The sequence below is a fragment of the Anomaloglossus baeobatrachus genome, chromosome 8, assembly GCF_048569485.1.
Source record: "Anomaloglossus baeobatrachus isolate aAnoBae1 chromosome 8, aAnoBae1.hap1, whole genome shotgun sequence".
Taxonomy (NCBI): Eukaryota; Metazoa; Chordata; class Amphibia; order Anura; family Aromobatidae; genus Anomaloglossus; species Anomaloglossus baeobatrachus.
Window position 1 is genome coordinate 654883 of NC_134360.1, and position 15681 is coordinate 670563.

Genomic DNA, 15681 nt, shown 5'->3' on the forward strand with positions numbered 1-15681 from the left:
GGAAAGGCACGCGTATTTTGAGAGTGCTTCATGCAAAGCATCTTTTTCTTTGTCAAGTAAGGGGGGCTCAACCGATGCCAGTCAAGTGGGGTGTGTGTGGCCCAGTTAGTGGCAACGAGGGAGACTGTGGTTGGAGTCCCCCTCGCTGTGTCTCTAAAAGAACCAAGATGAACAAGTCATGGCTCTCAGAGGACTTTTTCTTCCCTGGGTCAGCCAGGGGACGGGAAAGGCACGCCGTATTTTTGAGAGTGCTTCATGCAAAGCATCTTTTTCTTTTTCAAAAGGGGCTCAACCGATGCCAGTCAAGTGGGGTGTGTGTGGCCCAGTTAGTGGCAACGAGGGAGACTGTGGTTGGAGTCCCCTCGCTGTGTCTCTAAAAGAACCAAGATGAACAAGTCATGGCTCTCAGAGGACTTTTCTTCCCCTGGGTCAGCCAGGGGACGGGAAAGGCACGCGTATTTTTTGAGAGTGCTTCATGCAAAGCATCTTTTTCTTTGTCAAAAGGGGGGGTCAACCGATGCCAGTCAAGTGGGGTGTGTGTGGCCCAGTTAGTGGCAACGAGGGAGACTGTGGTTGGAGTCCCCTCGCTGTGTCTCTAAAAGAACCAAGATGAACAAGTCATGGCTCTCAGAGGACTTTTCTTCCCCTGGGTCAGCCAGGGGACGGGAAAGGCACGCGTATTTTTGAGAGTGCTTCATGAAAAGCATCTTTTTCTTTGTCAAAAGGGGGGGGTCAACCGATGCCAGTCAAGTGGGGTGTGTGTGGGCCCAGTTAGTGGCAACGAGGAGACTGTGGTTGGAGTCCCCTCGCTGTGTCTCTAAAAGAACCAAGATGAACAAGTCATGGCTCTCAGAGGACTTTTCTTCCCCTGGGTCAGCCAGGGGACGGGAAAGGCACGCGTATTTTTGAGAGTGCTTCATGCAAAGCATCTTTTTCTTTTTCAAAAGGGGGCTCACCGATGCCAGTCAAGTGGGGTGTGTGTGGCCCAGTTAGTGGCAACGAGGGAGACTGTGGTTGGAGTCCCCTCGCTGTGTTTTACATGCTTTTAGAAGGGCATGAAATGGCTTGGAGGTTGACTTTCATCATATGCAAACTGTTGGCCTACCAAAATGCTGCCCTTTCCAACAACTGTGGTTATAGGCAATGAGGAACATACTGATGAAGATGAGACGCAGATACCCGATTGGGATGACAACTTAAATATTCGGTCAGGGCAAGAAGAAACTCGGTCTGAGGGGTAGGGGAGTGCAAACACAACAATTGATGATTAAGTTCTAGATCACACCTACTGTCAACCCACAGTCAGACACTCGAGGAGGTCAACAGAGGCGGTGGAGGAGGATGCAACCGACGTCGAAGTAACCTGGCGCCTTCCTGGACACAGTCGGAGCACTGGTAGCACGTCTACAACTGCATCCTCAGCCACCACTCTGCCTCTGAGCATTATTCGGGGTGGATCAACAGGTCGCATGGCCTCTAAGCCTTGCCTAGCCAGGTCCTTTTTTGACATAGAAAAAGATCGCCCAAATTATGTGATCTGTAAAATTTGTCATGGTTCTCTTAGTAGAGGTCAAAACCTCAGCAGTTTGACAACTTCTTCCATGAATCGTCACATGAATAAATATCATATGGCCCGATGGGAAGCTCACCGTGCTGCAATGCGGCCTAGCGGAGCGAACCATCCACCGCCTGCCCCTTCCAGTGCATCCGCGCGCTTCGTCATCTTCTAGGACTGTGGGGACAGCTGTCACACCTGTTTTTCCACCACAACTTCCACCACTGTAACCGCAACAGGCAGTTTGCTTGGTAGGTCGTCAGTTGGTTTGGAAGGGGAAACAAGTGAGTGTGTACAGCTCTCTCAGACATCGATAGCACCAACTTTGGATGAAGGCAACATCATGTCTCCGCCTGCACTTTCCTCACAAAGCTGCATTTTCCAGGACCCCGACCCGACTCAACACCGTCTACACACAGCAGCCAGATCTCTGTCCCTCAGATGTGGTCAAATAAAAGGCCACTTCCTGCGACCCATGACAAAGCGAAGAGGTTGACTCTATCCCTCTGTAAGCTGTTGACTACAGAAATGCTGCCTTTCCGCCTAGTGGACACACAGGATTTTAGAGACCTTATGTCTGTCGCTGTGCCCCAGTACCAGATGCCTAGTCGCCACTACTTCTCTAAGAAAGGTGTGCCCGCGCTACACCAGCATGTCGCACACAACATCACCGCTTCCTTGAGAAACTCTGTGTGTGAACGGGTGCATTTCACCACCGATACTTGGACCAGTAAGCATGGACAGGGACGTTACATGTCGCTGACTGGCCACTGGGTAACTATGGTGATAGATGGTGAAGGGTCTGCTGCACAAGTCTTGCGTCCCCACGACTTGTGTGTCAATCCTCTGTCTGTCCAAGTTCCGCCACTGCTTCTGCATCCTCCACCTCATCTGGGGTCCTCCACCTCCGCCCCAAGCCTGCCTGGTCAGGCCACCAGCGTTCTCACTGCGCAGAAGGAATCACGCACCCCCTCATTACTATGCTGGTAGCAGAGCGCCAACGGCATCAGGCGGTCTTTAGCTTGACATGTCTTTGAAATAGGAGTCACACAGCGACTGAGTTGTGGGCAGCTCTGGAGACTGATTTTGATAAAATGGTTGTCTCCACTCAACCTGCAGCCTGGTAAGGCCGTGTGCGACAATGCTGCAAACCTGGTGCGGCCCTTCGCCTGGGCAAGGTGACACACGTGCCTTGTATGGCTCAAGTGTTTAACCTTGTTGTCCAGCAATTTTAACACACTAGTCCCGGCCTAGATGGCCTTCTGACCAGGGCACGGAAACTGTCTGCAGTGCTCACTTCCGCCGTTCAACCGCCGCACCTGAGCGACTTGGCATCGCTCCAGAAGTCTTTCGGCCTGCCGGTTCATCGCCTGAAATGCGATGTGGCGACACGCTGGAATTCAACTCTCCACATGTTACAGCGACTGTGGCAGCACCGGCGAGCCCTGGTGCAATACGTCATGATGTATAGCCTGGGCCAACGAGATGCAGAAGTGGGGCAGATCACCCTGATGGAGTGATCTCAGATCAAGGACCTATGCACCCTTCTGCACAGTTTCGACATGGCGACGAATATGTTTAGACGCTGACAATGCCATTATCAGCATGACGATTACAGTCATTTACATGCTGGAGCACACGCTAAACACTATTCGTAGTCAGGGGGTGGGACAACAGGAAGGGGAGGAACTACAGGAGGATTCATATGCGCAAGACACAACAACATCACCAAGGTCCAGACGTTCATCATCACCAACGCGGCAGCGCATGGGACCATGGGGGACAGGGATCAACAAGGGCGCATGGTAGCAGGTGAGATGTTGAGGAAGGTGCAGGAGGACATGAAGATATGGAGGACGAACTGTCCATGGACATGGAAGACTCAGCAGATGAGGGGGACCTTGGTCAAATTTCAGTTGAAAGAGGTTGGGGGAGATGACAGAGGAAGAAAGAACGGTTAGCACCTCTATGCCACAAACACAGCGTGGACTTGGTGCGCATGGCTGCGCAAGACACATGAGTGCCTTCTTGTTGCACTACCTCCAACATGACCCTCGTATTGTCAAAATTAGAAGTGATGATGACTACTGGCTTGCCACACTATTAGATCCCCGGGACAAGTCCAAATTTTGGTGACATAATTCCACCCATAGAAAGGGACGCACGTATGCAGGAGTATCAGCAGAAGCTGTTACTCGATCTTAGCTCGGCTTTTCCACCAAACAACCGTGCAGGTGAAGGGAGTGATTCTCCCAGTTGTAACTTGACAAACATGGGACGGCCTCGTCATCTTCAACAGTCTACCCGTACCAGTAGGACCGTATCTGGTGCTGGTAACAGCAATTTTATGGAATCTTTTCATAATTTTTTTAGACCCTCCTTTGCAAGGCCACCAGAGACAACAAGTCTGACACATAGTCAACGGATGGAGAGGATGATACAGGAGTATCTCCAAATGAACATCGATGCAATGACTTTGCAAATGGAGCCTTGCTCCTTTTGTGCTTCAAATCTAGAAAAATGTCAAGAGCTCTCCAGTTACGCCTCGAAGATTTTGTCGTGTCCAGCTGCCAGCGTTGTCTCTGAACGTGTCTTCAGTGCTGCTGGGTGTGTGCTGACAGATAAGCGCACGCGTCTGTCCAGTGACAATGTGGACAGACTGACGTTCATCAAAATGAACAAGTCATGGATCCAGAAGGAATTTACTACCCCTGTGTCATCCTGGGGAGAGTAAATGCTTGTGGATTTGGAATGTGCTTGATGCAAATCAAAACATCCTGTTTGCAACTAGGGCACAAGTGCTGCCACTGATAAGGTGTCTGTGTGGGGCCCAATTTTTGGAAAAAAAGGGAGACTCCGCTTGGAGTAACCCTTGCTTGCTGTGTTTTTTAAAAATGATACAAGATGAACAGATCTGAAGGCAAGATGAAGCCAACATCATGTCTCCGCCTGCACTTTTCTCACAAACCTGCATTTTTCCAGGGACACCCTACTCAACACCGTCTACAGACAGCAGCCAGATCTCTGTCCCTCAGATGTGGTCAAATAAAAGGCCACTTACTGCGACCCATGACAAAGCTAAGTGGTTGACTCTATCCCTCTGTAAGCTGTTGGCTACCGAAATGCTGCCTTTACGCGTAGTGGACACACAGGATTTTACAGACCTTATGTCTGTCGCTGTGCCCCAGTACCAGATGCCCAATCACCACTGCTTCTCCAAGAAAAGCATGCCCGCGCTACACCGGCATGTCGCACACAACATCACCACTTCCTTGAGAAAATCTGTGTGCGACAGGGTGCATTTCAACACAGATACTTGGACCAGTAAGCATAGACAGGGTCATTACATGTCACTGACTGGGCACTGGCAAACTATGGTGAGAGATGGAGAAGGGTCTGCTGTACAAGTCTTGCCGTCCCCACGAGTTGTTTCAATCCTTGTTCTGTATGTAGAAGTTAATACACTGCTTCTGCCTCTTCAACCTCGTGTGGGTCCTCTACCTTTGCGCAAACCCTGTGTGGTCAGGCCACCCTTCCTTGCAACTGCGCACAAGGACTACCACACACCTCCTTACTATGCTGGCAGCAGAGCTCAATGCCATCAGGCGGTCAAAGTTTTACTTTGAAATGTATGGGAAATGTGAGTCACACCGCTATTACAGAGAATAGTAGTCAGGCAGGGTCAAAACATTAATTGAGGAACAGGAACAGAATGGGACGGCCAGGACTTAATCAGAAAACAAGCAGAGGTGAAATGCGTATCGGCCAACAAGGTACATAAACAGCAAGCAGGAAAAGTAGTCAGGTAACAAGCACACAAAATCATAAAACTGAACTGGGGGTAAAATTAACCAGAGGTTCATAGCTATGTCTGGCAGTGGTCTGCAGACAGGATGGGCATAAAAAAGGGTGTGGTGTCTTCCCATTGGTTGTAGCTGAATGATGGTATTTCATCTGTGAGATACCCACCAGCTACATTCAGCCAGAGATTCTGCATCTGTCAAGGTAATGCAGCCCAGTGGGTGAGCATAACCTGCGTCCACCTGCGCCGCTGGCATCGACTACTCTCCCATCATCAGCACTATTCATGAAAGGAACACGTTGTCACCTGGCGACCGGAGTACAAATTGACGGAGCGGACTCCGTTGGTGACTTAACAGCCGTGTGCGGCAATGATGCAAACCTGGCTGCGGGCCATCCTCAGGGCAATGTGACACACGTGCCTTTTATGGCTCACGTGTTGATCCGAATTCTCCAGCAATTTTTAAAACACCATCACGGCCTACATGGCCTTGTGCAGCGGGCACGCTCGCTATGTGCTCACTTCCATCGTGCGCACACAGCAGCTCAACAACTTTCATCACTCCGGAAGTCTTAGGGTCTGGCAGTTAAACGCCGGAAATGCGATGTTCCGACACGCAGGAATTGGAATCTGCACATGTTGCAGCGTGTGTGGCAGCACCGCAGAGCCCTGCTGAAATACGGTAAGACATATAGCCTGGGATAAGTTGATCCAGAGGTGGTGCAGATCACGCTGCTGGAGTGGTGTCAGATCAAGGACCTATGCACCCTGCTACACAGTTTTGAAATGTCGACGAAGATGTTTAGCACTGGCAATGTCATTCTCAGCGTGACAATTCTGGTCATCTACATGATGGAGCACACTGTAATTATTATTCGGAGTCAGGTGTTGGGACAAGAGGAAGGGGAGGAAGTACAGGAGGAGTCATATGCGGAAGGGATAACAAGATCTACGAGGTCCAGATGGTCAGCGGCACCTATGCGGCAGTCATGGTGAGGGAGAGGGATTAACAAGGGCGCATAGTATCAGCAAAAAGTGTTGATGAAAGTGCAGGAGCCCATGAAGAAATGGAGGACGAACTGGCGATGGGCATGGAAGACTCAGCAGATGAGTGAGAGCTTGCTCACATTTCGGTTGTGCGAGGTTGTGGGTAGAGGGCAGAGGAAGGATGCACGATTCTCACCTCTCTGCCACCAACACACCAAGGACTTGGTCCTCCTGGATGCACAAGACACATGAGCGCCTTCTTGCTGCACTACCTACATGACCCTCGGATTGTATGAATTTGAACTAATCCTGAATACTGGGTTGCCACACTGTTAGATCCCCGGTACAAGACAAAATTTGGCGAACTAATTCCTGCCATAGAAATAGACGCACGTATACAGGAGTATCTGCAGAATGTGGTACGCAATCTTAGATCTACTTGTCCACTAAACACCAGTGCTGCACAGAGTGAATCTCAACGCTTTGTCATGGATAGGAGGAAATGGTCTTTTACTTGTCCACATCGGAGGGACCGAGGGATGGCTGCTGTGCTGAGATGGCGTTGAGTACGGTGTCCCTGCACAGTTGCACTTTTGGTCATATCCCAAAATGAGTTGAAAAAGGACAGATGCTGTTGGAAAGGGGAACAGGTGTGTTGGAAAGGGGAAAAAAATTTTGGTCCGTGGATTTGGTGGTTAAACAACTGTAACATTTGCTGAAGAAACAACATCTGTTACAGTGGGACTGGCAGATTTGGATAAAGTGGTATATAATCTGTGACCGCTATATAACAAAAATTAATAAGAAAAGAAAGAGAAAGGTATATATCACCTTCAGCAGTCAGTGTCCACCGTGCTCCCAGTTGGAAAAGGAGAGGTTGGCAACTTGAAGGTTTGGTGGAGGATACAGAGCTGTGTGGCTATGAAACTAATAGTAGCCTGAACCGAGTTAGACGCCATTCGGATCTGGAGACTGTGAGCCCTGTTAGCGTCACAGGGTCCACATGCCCACCCAGCCCAGGAACTCCCTGTTAACAACACAGGGGCCATTGAGTACGCTGACCGTGTGCGTAGGGGCCACACCTGTGGACAGCAGGCGCATCAGCAGCAGCAGGCCTGTTAATGCCACTGGGCTGCACAAGCAGGACTGTTAGGACAGGAGCTGGTCTTAACCGTTCTGCGTTACCAACTGTGGTGGTGGCCTGCATCCACCACCCTATCCCTGCCTACCTCTGGCCTAAAGCCGCAATGGGTTCAACACATGGAGGTGTGCTCTTTCGGAGCATAATAGAAGACTGCGCACCTCCTTGTTGGCTCCAGCCCCTTTTATAACCTGGGTCCGCCCCAAACCAGGGTGAACCACAATGCACCTCCTGGAGACAAAAGCAGAGTGACACGTCATGAGTGGCATAACTAGCGTCCTATTTGGAAACGCAACTTCAATGATGACCTCATGGCTGCCATGACCCAAACACCTCACCAGTCATCGTCTGACCATCAATAATGCGGTGACAAGTCATAGGTGTGGGCCTCTGCAAGCCATTTGGGAGGACACCTGATGCCCTGTGGTCTATATGGGACCCCCACATCAGGGCCAGGGCCAAAGAGTTCATTACCGGACCTAGTCTCTGATGCAGGAAGTGCCTGAGCATGCTCAGTAGCATGAAATACAGTCTCTGAAAAAAGACTATCAGCTTTAGCATGGTGTCTAGGCACAAAACAGGACTTAGACCCGGCACAGAATGCAAGCACCTGTGCAAAGAGGCTTTTCACACTTAGTGTGGGAGCATGCGCTGTATCCCGAAATGAAGACTTAGCGTCAGGAATGGCACAGTCAGGCTGAGCATACTCACTAGGCGAAACACTGTAATTATGCTGCAGCTGGGGTACATCGGCACACGCATGCGCACTAGCTGCCTCTCCACACTTAGACGTGGAGGGGAAATTTGTCTTGGAGATGCTGTCTATGAACAGAAGGAAAAGCTAAAGGAAGCCTGACTTTCTATCCCTCCGAATTATGAAATGCAGCAATGAATTCCATGAGTTTGCTATAACATTAGCGTAGCTAAATGTGCATGAGGGTGTGATGTAGAGGTGCTAGAAATAGCTTGTCACCAGTGGGGCACTAATGGAATACAACAGCCAGTTCTATGATGCCACAAAATGGCAGTATTTTGTGCTATCATTATAGCTTATTAAAAACAGAGCACGAGGTTGTCATGCAGAGGTGCTGCACATAGATTTGCAGTAGTGTGAATAGACAAAAGTACAATAGCCACGTTTAGGATACAACTAGGTACAGTGAGTGTTTGCTAGTATAATGGCTGAGTTTAAAAAAGTTTGAGTGTGCAATGCAGGCAGATGTCCTGCAAATATCGTTCCAATACTGTGAATTGACAAAAGTACAATAGCCACGTTTAGGATACAACTAGGTACACTGAGTGTTTGCTACTATAAATGGCTGAGTTTAAAAAAGTTTGAGTGTGCAATGCAGGCAGACGTGCTGCAAATAACGTTCCAATACTGTGAATTGACAAAAGTACAATAGCCACGTTTAGGATACAACTAGGTACAGTGAGTGTTTGCTAGTATAATGGCTGAGTTTAAAAAAGTTTGAGTGTGCAATGCAGGCAGACGTGCTGCAAATAACGTTCCAATACTGTGAATTGACAAAAGTACAATAGCCACGTTTAGGATACAACTAGGTACAGTGAGTGTTTGCTAGTATAATGGCTGAGTTTAAAAAAGTTTGAGTGTGCAATGCAGGCAGACGTGCTGCAAATAACGTTCCAATACTGTGAATTGACAAAAGTACAATAGCCACGTTTAGGATACAACTAGGTACACTGAGTGTTTGCTAGTATAATGGCTGAGTTTAAAAAAGTTTGAGTGTGCAATGCAGGCAGACGTGCTGCAAATAACGTTCCAATACTGTGAATTGACAAAAGTACAATAGCCACGTTTAGGATACAACTAGGTACAGTGAGTGTTTGCTAGTATAATGGCTGAGTTTAAAAAAGTTTGAGTGTGCAATGCAGGCAGACGTGCTGCAAATAACGTTCCAATACTGTGAATTGACAAAAGTACAATAGCCACGTTTAGGATACAACTAGGTACAGTGAGTGTTTGCTAGTATAATGGCTGAGTTTAAAAAAGTTTGAGTGTGCAATGCAGGCAGACGTGCTGCAAATAACGTTCCAATACTGTGAATTGACAAAAGTACAATAGCCACGTTTAGGATACAACTAGGTACAGTGAGTGTTTGCTAGTATAATGGCTTAGTTAAAATGAGTTTGAGTGTGCAATGCAGGCAGACGCGCTATGCAAATGTCTTTGCACTAGTGGGACTATAGCAAAGTCCAATAGCCACGTATAGGATGCCACTAGGTACACTGAGTGTTTGCTAGTATAATGGCTTGGTTTTAATGAGTTGGAGTGTGCAATGCAGGCAGACGCGCTCTGCAAATGTCTTTGCACTAGTGGGACTATAGCAAAGTCCAATAGCCACGTATAGGATGCCACTAGGTACACTGAGTGTTTGCTAGTATAATGGCTTGGTTAGAATGAGTTGTAGTGTGCAATGCAGGCAGATGTGCTCTGCTAATGTCTTTGCACTAGTGGGGACTATAGCAAAGTCCAATAGCCACGTATAGGATGCCACTAGGTACACTGAGTGTTTGCTAGTATAATGGCTTAGTTAAAATGAGTTTGAGTGTGCAATGCAGGCAGACGCGCTATGCAAATGTCTTTGCACTAGTGGGACTATAGCAAAGTCCAATAGCCACGTATAGGATGCCACTAGGTACACTGAGTGTTTGCTAGTATAATGGCTTGGTTAGAATGAGTTGTAGTGTGCAATGCAGGCAGATGTGCTCTGCTAATGTCTTTGCACTAGTGGGACTATAGCAAAGTCCAATAGCCACGTATAGGATGCCACTAGGTACACTGAGTGTTTGCTAGTATAATGGCTTAGTTAAAATGAGTTTGAGTGTGCAATGCAGGCAGACGCGCTATGCAAATGTCTTTGCACTAGTGGGACTATAGCAAAGTCCAATAGCCACGTATAGGATGCCACTAGGTACACTGAGTGTTTGCTAGTATAATGGCTTGGTTAGAATGAGTTGTAGTGTGCAATGCAGGCAGATGTGCTCTGCTAATGTCTTTGCACTAGTGGGACTATAGCAAAGTCCAATAGCCACGTATAGGATGCCACTAGGTACACTGAGTGTTTGCTAGTATAATGGCTTAGTTAAAATGAGTTTGAGTGTGCAATGCCGGCAGACGCGCTATGCAAATGTCTTTGCACTAGTGGGACTATAGCAAAGTCCAATAGCCACGTATAGGATGCCACTAGGTACACTGAGTGTTTGCTAGTATAATGGCTTGGTTTTAATGAGTTGGAGTGTGCAATGCAGGCAGACGCGCTCTGCAAATGTCTTTGCACTAGTGGGACTATAGCAAAGTCCAATAGCCACGTATAGGATGCCACTAGGTACACTGAGTGTTTGCTAGTATAATGGCTTGGTTAGAATGAGTTGTAGTGTGCAATGCAGGCAGACGCGCTCTGCAAATGTCTTTGCACTAGTGGGACTATAGCAAAGTCCAATAGCCACGTATAGGATGCCACTAGGTACACTGAGTGTTTGCTAGTATAATGGCTTGGTTAGAATGAGTTGTAGTGTGCAATGCAGGCAGACGCGCTCTGCAAATGTCTTTGCACTAGTGGGACTATAGCAAAGTCCAATAGCCACGTATAGGATGCCACTAGGTACACTGAGTGTTTGCTAGTATAATGGCTTAGTTATCAGTTGGAGTGTGCAGAGGACAAGAGGGTACAGTGGCAGGATTGTGGTGCTCTGGGTAGAGGAATGGAAGCCTGCCTTTCTATTCCCTCCTAATGGTGAAATGCAGGTAGGAAATCCCTGACCTGGGCTACACAGACGCTGTTGCTGTTTGCAGGACCTGTCACCTATGGCTCTCTGACCCTGCCGGTTGGAGCCCTTAAAAGGACTGCTATAAAGTGCTCTCCCTAAGCTGTCTAACGCTGTGTATGCAGCGCATACAGCTGTATCGGCTATAGGACTCAGGAAGACGGAGCTGCGACAGTGATGTCTGACACCAAAGACGCAGAAGGCAGATAATGGCGTCCGTGAAGAAAATGTCCGGTTTTATAATGCAGGGACATGTGACATGCAGATCCTATCACACATGCCGTTGCTTCTCTGGCTCAAAGTCCACTTAGCTGTGTGTGTGTCTGGGATTGGCTGACATGCTGGCCCGCCCCACAAGACGCGCGCGCTTAGGGAAGGAAGACAAGAAAAAAAAAAAAAAAAAATGGCGATCGCCATTATAGAAACAGCAGTGATCTGAAGGCGCTGTTCACGCACACTATACACTGAAATGTGATAATAGTTTGATTCACAGAGTGACTTACACTATTACAGCAGAAACCAAGCTATGATTTAGCTGTTTTTTGGCTGCTAGAACCGTTCTCGAACGTTTCTAGAACTACCGAGCTTTTGCAAAAAGCTCGAGTTCTAGTTCGATCTAGAACATGCCCCAAAATCACTCGAGCCGCGAACTGGAGAACCACGAACCACGAACCGCGCTCAACTCTAATCGCTACTGTCGGTGGAAGAGGATGCCCTCAAACCCGTTTTTCCCTTTAAGTGGAACAGCAATTGCATAAAATATTTGGGGATCAAGATACCTTCTAAACACCAAGACCTATATGAACATAATTTTCCAGACCTTTTAAAAAACATACAAAAAGACCTCACGGCTTGGCATAACCTCCCCATCTCGTGGTTTGGCAGAGTCAATACAATTAAAATGGATGTTCTACCCAAAATACTATATATGTTCCAAACAATCCCATTGAATCTAGGAGAAAACTTCTTCCTCAAGTTAAAAAAGATGATCAGCAATTTTGTATGGCGAGGTACCAGACCCCGACTGAAATACTCCATGTTGAACAGGTCTCGCTGGGGTGGAGGGGTGGGGCTACCTGATTTTAAAGCGTACCATGCGGCATCGGTGGGCAATTGCATACTGGATCTCCTCCATAACAGGGACAGAAAATTGTGGGTAGAGATTGAATGTGATCTACACGCAACCATGACGCAGGGAATCTTCTGGTTATCATCTAGAATCAACTTGGAGACCCTGGGAATTTCCCCGATTCTCTTGTCTCTGGCTACTGCATGGAGGAGGGCCAATAGGCGATATAGGCTGACAGGGGAACCGGGCCCTATGACACCACTGGTGGGCAACCCTGCATTCCAATGCTGGCTTCACGAAATCCGTCCCAGCTTGATTTCAATGCCAACGGGAGGGATCCCACGTGTTAAAGATGTCATTACTCAACAGGGTTGCAGACCACTGTTGTCCTTGCTAGATGACCGGCCAAGAGAGCCAAGTCATTGGTTTCAATACTTACAACTACGTAGCTTTGTAGACTCTCTGTCTCCGAGATCTGAGATGCATAAGCACTTGACTCCATTTGACAGACTATGTTTCCTTCGAGAAACACCTCCCCACACAGTCTCGATAATCTACAACATAACAGTGTCTGGAGGGACGGGGGGGGACCTGCCCGAGTATGTAGGGCAATGGCAGTCAGAACTGAGAAAGACTTTTTCCAAAGAACAGTGGTATAAGTCATTTAACCTAACACACAAATCCACCATCTCATGTAGAATGCAGGAACTCAACTATAAAATCCTCGCACGGTGGTACAGGACACCCGCCAGGCTCCACAGAATGTTTCCAGAGGTCTCAGACACTTGCTGGAGGTGTCAGACCTCGGTGGGCACAATGCTGCATGTTTGGTGGTCTTGTCCAGGGATCCAGGGATTATGGGAAGACGTCTTTGCTCTCTATAATCATTTACATCAAGTGGAAGTTACACCCTCGCCGGAAGTGGCACTCTTCTCAATGTACGGGGGGGCAATCTCTAAGGCTCTCATACTTCATGATCTCAATGAGACAGATCATACCGAAACATTGGAGGTCCACCTATACATTGAGAAGAGCAGACTGGGTGGGGGCTATGGATGCCCTGAGACGTTTGGAAGAGATAAGAGCATTTGATGAAGGGAGAGACTCACTATGCTTTTCCACCTGGTATCCGTGGCTTCAATTCAGAGAAACACAACAATTCCAATCCTGGTTACACACGGGCACGCTGCCACACTGATGTTTGGCGGGGCGAAGTGGCCCTCCTGATGGGAGGATGGCATGGTGCCACGTTACAGAACCCTACAGAATCTCCCCTTCTCTCTTTCTCGTGTTTTCCTTCTTTCTCTTCTCTTTCTCCCTCTTCTTCTCCTTTCATCCTTTGCTTTTCTTTCTTTCCCCTCTTTTCCTTCTCTTGCTTATCTAATTAGTGTACATAGGTTTACTTGTTGAAATATATGGCAAGATTATACAGAATGATATTGGCATCTACATATTAAATAGAACAAAAGATAAACGATTGATATATACTTGGGATAAGATGTCATTAAGGATGTTATGAAGAATTTTTCTTGTAAGACCTACGATAAAGTTCACTGTAGTATATGCTGTATAAGATTTAAATGCCCAGACCAAACTGCAACGTTTCCATATTCTGTAAAACCGGGCACTACAAAATTATATATATTCATGCTTTGTTATATAATTTTTCTTGAAAACAATAAAGAAATATTAAACGAAAGAGAGCTGCTAATCAGTGTCGGGGGCAAGGTTTGACCAGGTGTCACGTGGGATCTAATCCAGGCAGTGATAATCTCCTGTTGATAAAACACTCATTGCATGGAAACAGCACACATAAGTGACTCATCGCAGAAATAAGTGTCTCAGGCCCTACCACTTGCTGTCCTTAGATTAAAGGGAATCAGTTTGTTTTTTTTAAGGAGAGCCTTACTCACCTCCCACCCCTCCTTGTGACTTGAAATTGGACATATAAATTTTGACAGCCACTGTCTAAAGTTAAATGGGCTCCTCTGTATAGGTTAACGTATTCAGAGTGGACGAACGTTTAGCTCTTTAGATAAAGTCCTAGATTTTGTCATTTACAGTTGTTGAGAAAACCTTCCTGGAGCTGGTGCAAGTGCCCACTCAGTATCCTTGCGGGATAAACTGAAAGATTAGGTGGATGTGATAGTGTTACACTAGGTACTGGGAAGTACCAAGTGAAAAAAAAAAGGGAAACCCTGTATCTAGGGAGGAGGAAGATTTTGACCCCTGACCAAAACCTACTGCCGTTCCCTTGTGTCCCTCACCACCCTAGATAAGTTCCGTACCTATGTGCCAAGCCGGATACCTGACCCTAGGTATCCCTAGTGCTGGTCCCTAAATAGGGAACAGATGGGATGAGCACTTCATCAATCCCACTAAACACTATAGACGTTACAAGGAGGACCTGCAAGTGAAAGGTGCATAAACTATTTATCCACAGATGACTCAGGCAGATGTCCAGCAAATTTTCAGCAACGATGCCACAGATGAGTACAAGCCACCTGCTTGCAACCAGAGCTATAATGAACTAAATGATATCACCAGCACCAGTCCAGCGAAGACTGGATAATTTAAGCACAAGGAGAATACTGGTAATCATCCATTGGACAGAAGCAGCTCTTCCTGGGGCCCTAAAGGGGAATAGATGAAAATCCAGCCAGAAAGCTACCTAGAACAATGAATACTAACGGCAGAAAGAATGTTAAGTCAGCGAGCGTTCTGTGCATCCAAACGCTGTGAACTTCTATGGCCAGAAACCACAATTGTCTGTCACCCGTGACAGATGGTGGAGGAGTTTATTTTTATTTTTGGGGGCATGGAGGCAGACAACAGTTTTTGTTGTTGTTTTTTTGTTTTTTTTTTTGGGTGTTATTTTACAACCGATAAAATCAAATAAGTTATGGCGTGGAGCATGCGTTTAGTGAGGATTGTTTTTCAATCTTCTCCATTCCATCATTCCATGAAAATTGGTCCATACTCCGATTTCATCCGAGTGTGATCCAATTTTTTTTCTGCCACAAATCTATTGACTTCCATGATCGGGTGCGATACGATTTACGCAGACAAATCTGACATGCAGCGATTTTTTTTTTTTTGTCTCTTCCTCAAACGGTTGAAATAAATCAAACTTTTGCACATACAATAACATTGATCCGAGTGTGATCCGAGGTGCTGCCATGTTGCAATTGGACTGTATATACACCTAGCCGCCAATTAATATATAATCAATGATTCAAGCAGATGTTTAACCAAATTTCTCAGTATGAACTTGTCATGAGCAAAATGTAATTTACCTGTACCTTTAGCAATAAAAATATTAGTCTTCATGTAGCAGT

The 15681-nt window shown here is 47.0% G+C and overlaps 1 protein-coding gene across 1 annotated transcript in view; it reads left to right on the top strand.

Moving 5' to 3' along the window:
* NUP210 (nucleoporin 210) overlaps window positions 1–15681 on the top strand; it is a 315482-nt gene that overhangs the window by 243094 nt on the left and 56707 nt on the right. The gene's annotated exons all lie outside the window — the stretch shown is intronic.